Here is a 12,046-nt window from a genome sequence, read left to right on the forward strand (position 1 = left end):
AGCATATGTGTGGCCATCTAGCAGGATGACTGATGGCTGATTTTTATTTTTATTAATATAACACCAAGCTTACACTTCGGATATGGTTACTTGCTGAACACTTCTCTGAATATGTGACAGCGGGATGTCTAAGGAAATTCTCACAAAAAATCTGCATTATCTGTGTCTTGTAAAGGCTCAATTTCAGAATTTCCAGTCATCTAGTTCCAAATATCTTGGGTGTTATAACAGCCAGGAGATAAGAGATACATGAGAGGTATCACCACCATAGTAATAACAGTCCAAGTCCTGTCTTTCAAAATTCTCTCCCCAAAGCAGCTTACAGATGCTGTAAACCACTGCAATCAAAACTGGCCTGGGGGCAATTCACATACAATCTTTAGTTCAGGCAGATCAGCTGTCACAGCCATGTGGGAGCACTCTGTCAGATGTGCCTGAAACCAGTTCAGAATGGTCCTGGTCATACCCTGTATAGGCTTCAGATAATGATGATACTGGGATGCTATGGTATTATTAAAAGTCTCCCCTGACAAATTCACTGCTATATGTGTAAATTTAGGCTGCCTTACGTGAGCTGGAAGTTGCCTCATAACTGCTGTCTATTGCTTTCTAACATGACATGTCAGAAGACAATACTGAATTTGTAATCATTTTAATCAAAATTCAGCTGTAGATACTGATGTTATTTCTACTGACTGTATGATGTGTTCTGGGACAGGATTCAGTATAGTTTGAACTGGATGAGCAGTAAGCTTCCTAAGAAAGTCTCTCTGTCTTGGAATAATGATATTTCAGGCTTTAGGATCTACCTGATACTGGTAAAGAGTTTTTTCCCTACTCTGCATGTTGAATTTGTACATTTATTGTTTTAAGATTTCTAGTAAACTACCTTTTTAGATAATATTCTAAAGTGACTCTCAAAGATAGCACTGTGTAAAAATGTCAAAGTCACTAAGCAATTTATCTTTGATAAAGGTTACAAAGCATTCACAGAGGAACAACTTTGGTTTTGAGAACAGATGATCACTTTTTTTTGACATACACCCTGCAGTTCAAAGTTTTGGTTTGTTACAAGACCTAAAGCTTAATGTTAAGTCAAGGCCATGATGTAGACTCATTGTGTTTTGTGGGGCGGGGGGAGTGTTATAACAAAATTCTGCTTCTGATGAGGATGGGAAGCTATTACATTTTAAGCTCATAGCGTGATGCTTTTGAATTCTGTATGTACAAGCTCAGTTTCTTTTTTTTCTCCTGTTCCCCCGATTTTTTTTCAATATATTTAGCAGTCTCTTTACGAAGGGTGATGGTTCTTGTTTCTGTTTCCATGTACACACAGTGGAAAGTCTTGGAGACTAATGCTTGTAATTATTAGAGTAATATTAATATCCAATTTTAAAAGGTCTCAATTTAAATGTTTGCTGTTATCTGTGGCCTTTCATTTTAACAGTTTCTGAAGCTGGAAGAAGTAAATAACTTTTTCCCTTGTTTCATCTTTTGAAATTAAATACCTAAACATGAAAGCAAGTGGAGTTATAAGTTATTCAATCTCTGCAAATGTTGACTCTTTAAAAAACAAACCTTTGACTTGGGTGTTGGAGTGAACCATGTCTTCAAAATAGTACATGCACAAGCAGTAGAGGTGTGGGAGAGGGAGGAATGCTCTAACAGTTTTCTACTTTATAGGTAAGATGGGAAAGTGCATGATTTGAAAAGGCTTTTAGAGGAAGTTCTTAGTCCATTTTCCTCATGCAGTGGAATAATGTCATTTTAGGGAAGTTGCTGTGAACTGTTACACTAATGAACTATGTTTTTTTTTTTATTTCTGTTTTCTCTGACTTAAGTTCCCCACTATAATAAACTATCTGCATTGTATGTCTCATGCTGTACTTCAGCTCTTATAACTAAAGTGTTACAAAGTGTTTACAGTCAAGAGCTGACAGAGATCTGGTTATAATGATTTCTTCAGTAACATAAGTTACTTTTTTATCAAGTTTCTCTGTCTGGATATAACAAGAATCTACATCTGTGTTGCTGGAAGGGATAGGCTATCCTGTCAGTGGGATATGTAGATAAAAATCCTCCTTTATAAAGCCCATGTGCCATTCATGCAAGCATTTAGTACAAAGTTTGGAACCAAAATAACCTTTGCTTGTGTTGTGTGACATGGGCCTGGGCAACCTGATCTAGTTGTTCCTGCTCTGAGCAGGAGGTTGGACTAGGTGGTCTCCAGGGGTCCCTGCCAACCTCAACCATTCCGTGATCTCTAGGCTGCTCTCTGTCTTCCTTTCCCAGAAACCACATTAGCATTTCCATGGCCTCTGTAGTTCTGTTTCTGTCTGTATAACAGCATTTCTTCATCCCACAGGGATATTATGAGGGCATTAAATATGCAGACTGAGGCAAATGAGGATGTAAAATGTAGCAAAAATGTAATGTACTTGTGTATTTGTCTTGAGCATCCTTTTCCAGATGAAGCTGTGAATGGCTGTTTCATGCGCACATAGGGACTGCTTCTAGTTTGTTTTTCAGGGGAGAAATGTCATAGGGTTGCAAGTGATAGATTTTTATCTAAAGGGAGGTGTTTTTGCATTATCTGCATAATGGTTTGGAGATTCTTCGTAAAGCCAAGCATGAAATCTCCATGCTAGGTTTTATCCTGATGCAGGTCAGTGGTGAGGATAAGCATAATGTTAAAATGTAGTGGAGAGTTTTAAACATGTCACATGTAGTGTTCCTTCAAATATACTTGGCTTAGTCCTCCATTGTCTCTGAAAGGATATGACACTTTATAGTGCTTAAATATCTATTAATAAAATGGTAATGGTCTTGTATTTGAAGGCTGCTTTAGAACAGATAGTACTGATCAGTGTCTTCACAGTAGCAATAGCATTTTTATATATTTAGATTATAAAATATGTAGACATGTACTGTATATGCAAATAAATGTTGAGCTTTGGAATTAATTACACAGTTAAGAGCAATATAAAAAATGAAAGCTTGAATTTAACGAACCCAACAATAGCATCCTTTGGGCACATTCTTAAATGTCGTGTGTCATTGGAGAGCTCACTCTCTGGATGGTGTGTTATGTGCTCCTTAAAAGTGTTACTGCTGCAACTTTTAGCATGCTACATTTGCCTGAATTATACTTTGTAGGGCAAAGATGTAATGATGGACTAAGGAGTGAGATACATTACTTAAGTGAATGAGAAGATGTTTTAATGATTCCGCTTTGACTTAGTGCTGGATAAAACCATGAGTGTTTTCTGCCCGTGGTACCCAAGGTAAAACTGTTGTTCATCATAGTGTGCAATCTGTGCTACTATCGTCTTTCTCGGAGACCTCTGTTCTGGCTTCTTCCTGTGGTTATCTCAGCTCCAGTCTTCATCAGTTGTGACCTTAACTTTGTAGCACAGACTTGTACTGCAGTGTTAGTCAAAGCTTGCAGAAGTTGACTGGCCTGCAGGGTGCTAATAAAATACAATATTAGTTGATTCTGCATATGGAAACTGGGTCTGTTAATGAAAACCTTGTGCTCCTGTATATTTGTTTGTATCTTTCATTTATTTCTTTTTTTTACAGCACTCAGCCCGCTACCGTTCAATCACATCCAACCAGTGCAGCAAGCCATACGATACAGCAAACTCCTGCATGGCAAATTTTATGTTCCCACTGTTGGGCCAATACAGCTGTTGCCTCTGGAGCATGTCAGACACAGCGGGGACAGGACTATGGTTATGGAAGTCAGCAGTGGAAACCTATTCCCTAGCCTGTCATAACACCAAAATTACAGGTATTAATCCATGGACACTTCCTGATTTTGTTTGTTTGTTTTAGTTGGTAACCTGTATTGACAGCACTTGCTCATGTTAGTTGCATAGTAAAGCTAGTAATGATTAAGATTGTTTATTCTCTGTGTGTCCAGTCTTTAATTGAAAAGTCTCAGTTGTTACTACCTTCAGTTTTTTTCATCTCTACACATTTCATTCTGGCACTAAAATGTGCATTTCAGGTGACAGGATACTGAAAAGAAAACCCTATTTGGGAACTTCCTCTGTTGCACGATGATTTAATAGAGCTTTAATTCTTCCTCTTTGAATGTTGCTCTCAGATAACTCAGTGGAAGTAATAGGCAATGTATCAGGGCTAATAAATCCAAGCTTTGGGTCTAGTCTGTTGCAAGTAATTCTCAGGGGCTCTTCCCAGAGACTGTTTTGCCAGCTGCACTCCATCTCAAGCAGTGGCTGTGTGTGTGTACAGTATTTTCTTTATTCAGTTGACTTACGTGAATTTACATCCTTGTGGTATAGGTAAACTCGCCCATATTGTGCAGGTATGGAGACTGGGTCAGAGAGGCTCATTAGGATTTGAAACTATTGAGGAAGTGTGGTGGTATTTGGATTAGGGCTTCAGTAGGAGCCAGCAACTCCCTTGTACTAAGTCATGTTGCTTTCTTGGATGTTGAAAGCCTAGTTGTTCAGAAAGTTTTAGAGGTAGTACTTTGATTTTTCTCCCTGCCCCTCCTCACTCCCCCCAGCCCTTTCTGTCTCCCAGGTGATTTGCAGGAAGTACATTAGTCTTTTAATAATGTTCTGACCTGGTGAGCACAATGGTTCAAAGACAAGGGATCTTTCATTCCATATTACTGCTGATATTGGCTAAATTAACTAAGTCTTTAAAAGCAGTTTTTCTGAAAAATGGCTCTGTACAGCTGGTATGTACTGGTTGTTTACTGAGTTTGCATCATCTACACGTATTTTCTGGATTAAAATTAGGATTACTGATCCTTTGGGGAGAAACTGTTTCCAGTCAGCTGTGGCTGTCTGTCTGTCTGAGCAGACTTCACCCCTCCTGCTGCTGCCATGCCCCCTTCTTGCCAAAAAAACCACTTACCTGTCCACTGTAAAGATTTAGCTGCATTATGAAAAAAGGATGTGCTGTCCTATTTGTGAGGTGGTCTGTAGTAAGTGAGGGCTCCCAGTGAACTAAATTAGGAATTGCCTGCCTTGGCATGCTATCAAGTTATGAAGACTTTGCAACTTCTTACCTATTCCAAAATTCACATATCTATTACATGTTGAGCTCACTGCTGTGATTTATCAACGGAAATGTTTACTACATCCAAGTGTTTACTTTTGTCTGTTGCCTGTCAGAACTTCTTTTGCTGGCATATTTCTTCCTTTACTTTGCACTGTATTTAACTTTGAGCCTTAAGGTTAAATTTGCAGGCCTACTTAAATGGTGCTTTTTTGTAAAATGAGTGGGTATAATACAGAAATTCAGACTAATATCATGTAATCTCTGTAGTACTGTTTCTGCAGTACTGTGTCAATCATTTTATTGTTTCTTCACTAAGACCGCTACCAGAGAGCAAAGTGCAGCTGGTATCAGCATTTCCTAGGGACTTTTGTCTCAGAGTATTCTGTTCTCAGGCTTTAAAGATAATGAAGTGAGTCACTGTCTTTACATCTCATGTGATTTATTACAGACATATCTCTAATGCTTTCCGAGGGAAAAACAGATCTTTGTTCAGACTTGTGCCTTTGAACTAGTAGGCTAGTTGGGAGTTTGCTTAACTAGGGAGTTGTTTTGATTTATTTTTTTTAATCTATGTACTGAGAACACTTCAGCAGGCAGTGGAGCTTGTGGGAGCTTTTTGATGATTTTTCTTTTTGCAGATATACTTTGGCATCAATAGAGAATAGGTTCATCAGCACCTTTTAATCTACATTGATGTGCCAGTGTTCTCCTCCTGAAAAAGTGAGACTTATCTGCACTAGTTGTAGATTGGTAGTTCTAATAAGAGTACATTTGGTGTCTTGAAGAAAAACTGTCAACTTCTGAAGCTTCAGGAATGTGAATTCCTAGACCAAGCCATCAGTACAGCTTGTACACTAACATCTCCAACCCATCCTGCTGTTAGCATTAGATTTATTTATTACCTGTCCATCTTTTGTCATGAAGATAGCAAGGTAAAGCTGTAACACAAAGTAAAATGAAACAGGGAAATAAAGTTTAGGCATCTAGCCTAACCCAAAGGATATATTTGTAGGGGGAAGTATCAAATTACTGCCAAGTATAGAATAAGATATTTGAAGGAGGAAGGAATCTACAAATAACAGATGAAAGGACTGTGAACTGCTGAGTAGCTCAAGTCAAATGTAGATGCATTTGTACTTGGGTGGAAAATACTTACAATTCTTGCTAGACACTCCATGATAACAGAAGTGACAAGCCATTCTGCAAAGAGCAGGGGGGTAATCGGACAGTTTTCTACCTCCTTTAATAAACAAGTTTCTCAATGACAAGCCCTCATTGACTAACAGCAGGTGAGCAGCTTGCCTACAGTGGCAGTTCTCTTCCTGATCCGCCCTAATACCAGTGACAGCAGGACTATAGACCTGATGACTTAAAGGACAGGAATATAGCTGCCTCTCCTTCTCACTCTGAGACAAGATTCTTGATCAGTTTTTATGCTAGAAGTGGTGTAGAAGGAACTTTATTTTTAAACATGGGATATGCCCGGTATAGTACAGACAAGGATGAGAGTTGTGGGGGCCACCAGATTAGCTCTTGGAATGAACTGTATAGTTTACACAGGAAGCTGTCCCTTCTGATGCTGAAGGCTATGAAACTCCTGTATTCTTTATTGGTCATGAGGGAAAAACATACAATCCTGTTCTCCTAAACATAGCTCTTACAGTTCTGTAATTGAAATAGTTATAACTGAATATTGTTTTGAGCGTAGTTAGTGCTGGGATCAGGAGAGAATTGTTTCCTCAAGTGCACAGTTGGCTGTAGGTATTAATATAATTTAGAACTGCAGTATAATTTGGAATGAAACAGTTGGTTATGAAGAGTGTGTGTGTGGTGTTTTGTGGTGTTTTTGTTTATAAGTCCTTTTTTATGTGAGAAGATATTTTCTTTCAGCTCGTACTGGCAGTATAGTATGGTAATAATCAGCATGTTTTTAACTTTGCAGAATGATGTGTGGATCGGTATACTCATTAGTGGCCTGAAAAAGAAGGCAAGCAGTGAGGCAATAAAACTTAGTACTAAGGTATTCAGAGCACAACGTGAGGAATTATAGGAAGACCTTATGGATGACTAAGCAATAAAAGTGCAGCAGGAGAAATTTGGGGGGACGGGGGACTGTCCTCCACAAAATAAGACACTTGGTGCTGGCAATCGTAACTCGGGAGCAAAATTTTGGAGTTTATGCTAGTACTCAGCAGTAGCTAAACTAATCAAATGTTAGGCATTAAGAACAAAAATAGAGGACAGAAAACATCATTATGCTGCTGGTTCATGTGGTAGTGGCTTGCCTGTGTTGGAAGTTCCCTGCTCCCCTTGTCTCAGAAAGGATATGGTAGGACTGGGGAAGGGCCTGAAGAGGGTGACGGGGATGATCAAAAGCATAACATAGCTTCCATAGCAGAGATGTCTGAGTGGGCTGGGACTCTGCAAGCTGGGAGACATGATCTAAAGCGGATATTAGATGTTTATGGAATCCGAAGTGGCATGAAGCAGCTGGATAGGAAGTGACTGTTACTTGTCTCTTCTAGTGCAAGAAGACGAATCTTCAAATGAAGCTAGTAGGAGCTAGTTTTAAAGCAAGAATTTAAAACAAGAGGTGATGGTTCTTGCAATGGATAGCAGGTCTGCAAAAGTCCTTGTTCACAGATGTTTTGATTGCAAAAAGCTAAAGGGAAAACAAGGAGACTGAGCAGCTATTAGAGAGAGAGATTGAGGGTTTCCAATGAGCAGTTTCTGTCAGACTTGGGATGCTCTTGGAGCTGATAGTAGAGGCTGGGGGAGGTTGTGAGGGAGTATTGTTTGTTTGCCCTGTTCCACCTCTTCCCTGGGTGTTTGCTTACAACCACCACTGGAGACAGGATACTGTGCTGCATAAACCTGCATGTTCTTATTGCCAGATAATATCTTTTTTTGACAGAGATTTAACCCAGTTGTTCTATCACTGCATAGTTTTTCTTGTTTTGTAAGGGGACTTCACTTTGCTCAAGTCTGTCTTGTGTGTAAGCTAGTCTAGACTCCCTCTGTAGGTAACAGAAAGCAATTGCTAGGATGAATCGTCTTTTGGAGATGTTTGTATGTGACCAGTCAGAACAGACAGATTTTCCTGATGGCTAGTATGTCCTTTGTCTGGTCACCAACAGCTATTAAGGGTGCTTACGAGTTTGATTTGATCTGCCACTGGTCATAAGTCTTCAGCCCCTAGGCATCTGTCAGGGTAACTAAAGGACTAAAAAGTTGTTGTATGTTGTACTGATCCAAGTAAAGACTGTTTCTCTAGGGATGAGTGTCTTTTCCCTTTTTTCCTCTTTTTCCTCCAGTCTAATACAATGTATTTCAGTCCATAATAAATATCACTGGGTATTGCTATTAATGAATTGGCTTTGACTTTTCTAATGAATTTTAGGGTGATGCTTTTAGAATTCAGCATGTTATTTGTCTCTTAAGTGGTAAAAGATCTTTCTAATTCAAGTGCTCCAGATCTAGTTATTTTTCTGGAGAGTCAAAGTAACCAAATCTTCCCACTGTAGGAATATCTGTCATACTAGCAAGAACAATGGATTTTGTATGTTTTAAAGAGGTCTTGTGTCTTACTTCAGAAATTGGCAACATACCCTAATTTTGTGGTGTCTCAGACCGAACACCATATGGAATCAGAATGAGACCCCTCATGGGAGTAGATTAAAACTGCCCACTTGTTTGGAGCGATTGCCAGTACTTCCTACTTTTTCCCCTTCCCTTCCAGCTGATGTTCTCCTAGAGTAAGCACTATTAGCCTGCTTCCATGTCGTTCCCTTCCCATACCACCAGAATGTCATTAAATGGTTTTTTTTCCTATAAACAGTCTTGTTATCTACTATTTTAGGGACAGACATCAAGAAACAAAATCTGTGAATTGTCTGCTGCCTGCCAAGTCAGTCAATTAACCCCCCACTTTTTTTTTTTCTTTTAAATGAGCAACCAGCATCTGGAAGCAATTGTGAGAGCAAGTAATATTACCAGCCAGTACCTGCTCAGCTGCAGCATACTGCCAGGGATTTGTACTACCCACCAAATGAGTGCTGCTGGAGCCCAGCGTTCATGTATTCTGTATGTATTGGCTTTATTTTAAAGCTTGTGCAGTATGGGTGACTTTAAATGGGTTCTCGAACATGTGACACTTAAACACTAGGGCCACCACTACTTCCTGTGGTCATGGAAGGGGATGAGCCTCCTACTCAGAATTTCATTCTGGAAAAGCCTCTTCCTCTCCACTAATAGAAAGAGAATAACTTCTTCAGTCTGTTTCATGCCAAGTGTTAAATTCTCCTAAACAGGCTATTTTTAATGCATTTTCTAAAACCGAAAATAAACTCTGAAATCATTTTCACATCATTTGTATGTTTATAAATAGAAAACATAACTTACTACTACATAACTATGTCTCCAAACAGTATTTGAAGTGACTGGAGTGTCTAAGTAATATTTCTATTTCCCGAGAGAATATGATATGAACTGTTTTACATATTCTTCATGAATTTTGATGTTATGCTAGAAAATATTTCTATCACTGTTAGATATCCTAAATGAAACTGTTACAGAACTAGTATTTGAACTTTTAATTGGTTATGTCAATTAACTCATTCAATCATCAGTTTCTTAAAAAATGATCTAAATAGGTACACTGAGATTGTAAATTGTTTGTTCCTCAAGCTTCTGGGCATGTTTGTGTTAAAGTATAAAGAATAGCTAACAGTATATCCATAACTAAAAATGTTGGATAACTTTGCTTTGTTGAAGAGGCAAGAAGTGATTAAAAACTGACTCCCATATTTTTTTTTCTTCTGATAATTATTTGGTAATGATACAAGCTTTTTCTTGCAGATGAAATGTAAATATTTTGATGATAAAGGCAGTTTTTTCTGCCTTCTAGAATAACTGTGTGCTGTTTTGAATTTCTTGTTCACATACTTTTGAAATTTCTTCATGAAGTCTGTTCTTCAGTTAAATCTGACACACTCTATACTGTTTTCAGTGCTTGATTATCTTTGACTCTATTTTCTCATTTTTTGAATCTCCTTTAACAGGTCTTCAAAAAAATAAAATAGATAAAAATAACTCCTTTTTTATGAATTCCACTTAGTTATTCAGGGTGGGGGGGGGTTGTTTGTTTCCAGGTTTACTTTACAGATCTGTAGCACTTGGATACTATGGGGACTGGATCTTGGGGAACAGTTTGTTGTGAAGACTTTTTTCAAACAGTTTCCCCTAATATTGGTAGAAACTGTGCCATACAAAATTACTTCACGCATGGTCATTAGAATTTGTTTGACATTTTAGTCCTAGTAAAGAATACAGCTGGGATGCTTAGATCAAGCATCATTTAAAAAAAAAAAAAAGTTATTTGGCCTTAGAGGTGTCATATTAGGTGTCCTGCTTCCTGCAGTGATATTGAGAGCTTTAGGACTAAGCTTAAAGTCATTGCACCCTTTACTTAATTGTTTGGTCATGGTGTAAGGGGAGGACTTATTCCTGGTTTCAGTGATGATATTTGATGGATGAAATTAATTACAAAATATTGTGTTTGTTAAAATACAAACTTACTATTAGTTGAATTTACCTTAAAATCTAACTTCACATTTAGCTTTCTGGCCTCCTATGGCAGCAAACTTTGTGGGTTAACTACCTGCTGCCTGAAGAAGCATTTTGCACTTGTGGATTCCTCCATCAGTTCAGAAGACTCGTGATTCCAATACTCGTGTGCAATTGAGCAGCTTCCATATGTAGAGCTGTACTCAGCTTGCCCTCATTTGAAACAGCTTGGCTATTTCCTCAAAGTAATTTTGTTCGCTTACCCTCACTAAGGATATCAAGCCTCAATGTCTGGGACTATTAAGCATCCAAGCTTGTGTCCTGTTTCCCTAGAACACCCTCAGACTATGACAAGTGCTGCTGAGCAGGGCTCTTCCAAGACTGAAGGAAACTGCTTTGCTTGTTGGGCTTTTTGTTTTTTCCTCTCAAGCATTCAACTAAGATATTCCTCATAATTTACATAGTCCTACCCTGCAATATTAAATGACATGGAACAGTAGGAGGAGCTGAATACCTTTGTCATCTATGCAAGATGGGAACAGTCTCCAAAGTTTGTTTCCTTATAGATGAATTTTTCTTGGAAACAAGAACATATTGGCTCTAGTAATGGTTTTCCAAAAGGCTACAAAGCTGGGACTCCTTCCTTGAACAGAAGGAAATAGTGCTTCTTTCTAAGAGTAATTGAAAGGCTGCTGTGTGCTTTAAGTTCTGTTACTCAATGCTAAAATAATTCACAGCAACAGAGCATCTGTAAGATAGATCAGGCTACAGTCAGCTATGAAATACTTTCACCAGAAGTTCTAGTGCATGTAGGTATCCTTTGCCTGCCTTTTATCTGTTATCTTCTGGCAACGTGTTTTTCTAACTGTTTCCTTCTTTCCTAGTTTTCAGCAGTGAGTCTTATGGATAGCTGGCTGGCAACTCTGTATGAAAGAAGAACTTATTTCTCACAGGAGAGAGAAAGTTCAGAGGAACACTCCTTAAACATTCTTTCATATTTTGAATTTTGTCAGATAACATCTTACTGTTGTGAGAATAAAATATTTCTTACTGATGCATAAAACATCTTTCTGTTTTTAACTAGTTTAAATGAAAGGTTGGGAATAGATCTTCTGGTGTGCTTTCTGTTCTGCAGTTGGTTATTAGTATCTTCATTTCATGCCCAGTATCAGTCAGCTGTCCCTGTGGATGGATGTGTGGAACCTACCCAACTGAATTCCACTATGAGCAACAATATTTAAAGATAAGGGGAAGAATTCCTTCTTTTACTACTTTCTCAGCTTACTTCTGTTAATCTGAATGGAAGCTCTTTTTTTTCTTCCACACAAGAAGAAGAAAGCCCTATTAACTAGGCTTTTCATCACTTGAAATACTTTAGTCAATCTCTCTGAAACTTTTTCTTCCCAAACTAATATATATGTTGATAATAAGATATTATTCA

The 12,046-nt window shown here is 38.3% G+C and overlaps 1 protein-coding gene across 2 annotated transcripts in view; it reads left to right on the plus strand.

Moving 5' to 3' along the window:
* MATK (megakaryocyte-associated tyrosine kinase) overlaps window positions 1-12,046 on the plus strand; it is a 36,982-nt gene that overhangs the window by 3,104 nt on the left and 21,832 nt on the right. For both annotated transcript variants that reach the window (XM_064497222.1, XM_026105445.2), the window contains exons 2-3: window positions 3,583-3,793; window positions 8,992-9,123. The gene's annotated coding sequence lies outside the window, so the exon portion shown is untranslated. The remainder of the gene's footprint in view (window positions 1-3,582; window positions 3,794-8,991; window positions 9,124-12,046) is intronic.

The sequence above is a fragment of the Dromaius novaehollandiae genome, chromosome 25 (assembly GCF_036370855.1).
Source record: "Dromaius novaehollandiae isolate bDroNov1 chromosome 25, bDroNov1.hap1, whole genome shotgun sequence".
NCBI classification, from domain to species: domain Eukaryota; kingdom Metazoa; phylum Chordata; class Aves; order Casuariiformes; family Dromaiidae; genus Dromaius; species Dromaius novaehollandiae.